Here is a 4,391-nt window from a genome sequence, read left to right as displayed (position 1 = left end):
TTTGTTTATTATCATTGGAAATGGTACTGCTCTTGTCAGATTTCTTGCGTTTATTAACATTTCTAGCATTTTCACATTTGCAAGAACAAGCACAAGATTGTGAAACAAATGTAGAAGATGTAGAAGCATTTGAATCAAACATAGCATCTTTATCAGAAACAACATCATTATTTTCAATTTTATCATTATGAAATAACACACCACCAGAAACAAAAACATCAGTTTTAGAGTTTAAAACAGACTCATCACAAAATTTAACACCAAATTTAGACACAGAATTATTCGACTCAGACTTTTCAGCTTCTTGCTCCCTCTAAACTACTGACATATCTGCACTTGAGGTACAAATATTAGTGTCCAAAATTTTATCATTTGAGCATGTTGCTAGTTCAGAAGCAGGCTTTCCATAAACTAAGAAAGGTTCTCTGTCAATTTCTTCTTGAGATAGAGGAATGACAGTATAGGTATGAATGAATGGAGGAGGGACACTCTCAAAACTTAATCCTACTTTCTTTTGGTTTCCACATGTAATGTCCTTCCACTGCATCTGTCCCTCTATCATTTTTGCAACTACTTCACTTGATCCATCGAATTTGTTAAAAATAAATTCAGCATTTTCAAGACGATTTTTCAATGAATCAAGTTCAGCGGTCACAGCATCAAATTTTCTTTTGAGATGATCATAGTTCTCGCATTTGTTGCTGTAATCCTCTTGCAGTTTCTTAAAGTCCTTTGTTTTATTCTCTAATTGTGTTTTTAAAGGCTTTTGATTTTTCCTAAGTGTGTAACCCTCATACTTAAAGTCCTCGTTCTCTCTCTTGATTAATTCAATTTGCTCACGTAAGAATTTAACAGTTTTTATGCTAGATTGAGAGCAACCAAATTCACTGACCTCGGGTTTGGCTGGCTCAGGAGTAGTTTGCACCATGAACGCAAACTGAAGATTCATCATCTCTTCTTCTGGGTCTTTCTCTGCTTCTTCCTCCACACAATCCTTGATTTGAGCAAGATGCACATTTTCAGGTCCTGAAATATTCAGTGCCTGAATTTGATCTTCCCAATCAAAGGATTGGGCCACCGTCGCCAAGTTAGCAGTCTGATTGCTTGAAGAAGATCCCTTGTTGACATAGGTCACCGGCACCATGGTTCGCTCAGAATTCTCTCTTCGGTCTGGCTTTGGACACTCCCAAGAAAAATGACCAGGCTCATGGCAGTTGTAACATCGTAGTTTTCCTTTGTTGAATCCTACTTTCTTGTCGGAATTCACACTCCAATTGTTCTTTCCTGTTTTCTTGGAGAACTGCTTTACCCTGAAAACCGCCATGGCCATTTGCTAAGTGATGTCCATTTCTTCCACATCCTCAGGATGGATCTGGTCTAGGTCAGCAAATAAGAGTTGTGGGGAGAGTTCTCCGGCCACAAAAGCATTGTAGCAATTTACCAAACCAGTGGCGAGGGCCAGATTTTCTTCCTTTTCTTTTAAAGATGAAGCTTGAGAACTGATTCCATGAGATTGAATGGGTGCAGCTGTGGATGAACCAACACTAGAACCAACTTGTTGAACTAAAGTTTGAGGTTGAGGAACTTGAATGTGTTGCATTTGAGGGATCACGTATGAGGTAGGCTGATGAGTCACATATGGTTGAGCTTGTGGAACATGAGAAACTTGAGGAGCTTGAGGAGTAGAAGAGCTTGAGAAAGCAGTGTTGTTGGTGGTTTGGATCCCAAGATTTGCTGAGGAGTATGAATTAGCATGATTAATCTCCATTTGCTTATCATCGAGATCGCAAGCCTTAATGATCGCCATTGTTTCCTCCAAACTCAAACAGTTCAAATCTTTGGTTTTCTTAATCACTGAGACATTCATATCCCAAGATTTTGGTAAAGAATTTAGCAGCTTCTTGTTTATCTCTGATCTTGTAACCATCACACCAGCAGAGCTCATTTCTGTGGTAAGTGTGATAAACCTCTGCAACTGATTCTCAAGTGATTCTCCCAAGACATGGTTAAACATGTTAAACTTCTGTCGCAGCATGTCTTGGCGACTCTGTTTCATGTCTTCATTGCCTTCGTATACTTCGATCAGTGCTTCCCATAAGGCCTTTGCTAATGTATACTCACGAAAACCTTGAGCAATTTCCGGAGATAATGTCATAGTAAGTGTGGCAAGAGCCTTTTCCTGCTCCTCGACTCTCTCGAAATCATCATCAGTGTAATTCTCAACTTGCTTATCCATTATTGTGCCATCTTCCAACGTTGTTGTGATGCGAATTGGACCTCTAAGAATGCTTCTCCATATCTTGAAATCTTTCATTTTGATGTACTTTTCGATCCGATATTTCCATTCTGGAAATCCTTCCACGGATAACAGTCGGGGAATTCGAGAAGTGGTTCCCATGGTGGCATCTAATTCATGATGAGCTGACATGCTTTGAGATTCCATTTTGTTTTTGTTTTGATTTTTTTAAATTTTTTTAATAAAAATTAACTTGAAAAAAAAACAAACAAAAGGATCAAGAAAATAGAGTTTTCGGTTTAGTGGTGTTGACCGAAAACGAGGAATTCGGTTGAAAGGAAACAATGAATAAAAGGGATTTTCGGTTTAAGATGATAAGGGGAGTTTTCAGTTTAAGAGAAGAAAATTAGGTTTTCGGTTTCCGTAGAATAAGGGGTTTTCGGTTTATGAAGGATCAAGAGTGTTCGGTTTATGAATGGTGTTCGGTTTCTGCAGGTTGAGAGGTTTTCGGTTGAAGAACAGCTTTCGGTCTTTGAAGATTCAAGAGATTTCGGTTGAAGAACAGTTTTCGGTTTCTGAAGATTCAAAGGATTTTGAATTTTTGGTTTCTGAAGAACTTGAAGAACAATTTTCGGTTTCTGAAGATTGAACTGAAAACTAACAGCTTTCAATGAAAATTTAGATTTTCGATCCTGAATTGATTTCCACACAGTGAAACCTCAAACACAGCTTCCAAACAGCTTAGATCTGGACAGAAATCGATTGAAGATATGTTTTCGGTTGATGAAGATCAAACCGAAAACAATAAGATTTCAATCGAAAAGCTGAAATCCAAGTAGATCTCGATTCCACACGATGCAAATTGTGATCTGGTCTTCTAAACTCAAGCAAAAACAGGCTTCTAGTGACCGAGAACGTGAAGAACACGACTGTGAAGCATAAAACTGAATAATAAGCTTGATTGACACCAGTTTGTGCTCTGCTACCAATTGTAAGGTCTTTGATGGAAGGATCTTTACCAATGATCAATCAAGCATAAGAAAACAAAGAAGAAATGAAGTAGAAGATGAAATGAAACTGAGCTTGCATACAATTCACACTTGGAAATGTCGGATACAACTCAGGGAACGAAAACTAGCAAAGTACAACTGCTGATCAACTCCTACACTACTGACAGCCTGACAACCTATATATACCAATATGGACCGAAAACAGGTTTCGGTCAGGCTGACCGAAAGCCAATTTTCGGTCACTTCCAACCGAGAACAATGACCTAGACCGAAAACACCAAACACATAAAAGACTCCAAAATACAAAGTCAAATGCCCTAACTCATCTATACATTGATGCCTAGCCCAAACCATATATATTGGCCCTTCAACACTTGGATTATCGATGGCTTCGTTCAAAATATGCTCTGTAGACTAGGCAGGAAAAAGAAGCTTTTGAGTTACCAGAGTGACTTTGGCTTCACTGGCTTTCCCTTCTTTTTCTTCGGCTTCCTGGACAATTCGATGATTTTCGTCAATTTCTGTACGACGAGCCTTGCGTATTAAGGTTTCATTTTCATCTTCTTCTTCTGCATCACTATCATCAACCAATTTTTACTTTCCTCTTGATGCCGAAGCTACATTATCCTTCGAATCTTTTGACTTGGGTGGTTTTTATTTGTGCTCATCACCACCATCAGTTGCTTTGCCACCACCTGAAGTTTTCCCCGGTTATCCCCCTTGTTTTGGAATAGAAGATTCCGAAACACCCTAAATTCGGTCAAGCATGGAGAAGATGGGTTTCAATTTCTCAGCAAGATGCTTATGAACAGAGATTGTGAAAAGAGAATCACGAGTCTCGATGAGATTATGCAGGTGAGCATTGATATTAGCAACACAGCTCTTGATTACAGCTTTTTCGAACTTCATGTTTTCATATTCCTTGTTGGCATGAGAGCATTCTCAGTAGCAAGATCTGCTTGAAGCTTTTCAATCTTGGAAGCGATCGACATTTAAAGCTCTGTATTATCAGCCTGGATGCCAGAGCGAACCTTGGAAAGAGCTTCTTTCTCGGTTGAGAGTGTTGTACCAAGGTTTGTAATTACATTATTCGTAGAGGCTGTATTGCGTTCTGAAGAAGTTTGGAAGTCTTCCATAAATAGTTT

The sequence above is a fragment of the Lactuca virosa genome, chromosome 9 (genome assembly GCF_052849685.1).
Source record: "Lactuca virosa cultivar CGN04683 chromosome 9, Lactuca_virosa_CGN04683_v6, whole genome shotgun sequence".
Classification (NCBI taxonomy): domain Eukaryota; kingdom Viridiplantae; phylum Streptophyta; class Magnoliopsida; order Asterales; family Asteraceae; genus Lactuca; species Lactuca virosa.
This window is presented reverse-complemented; position numbering follows the sequence as displayed.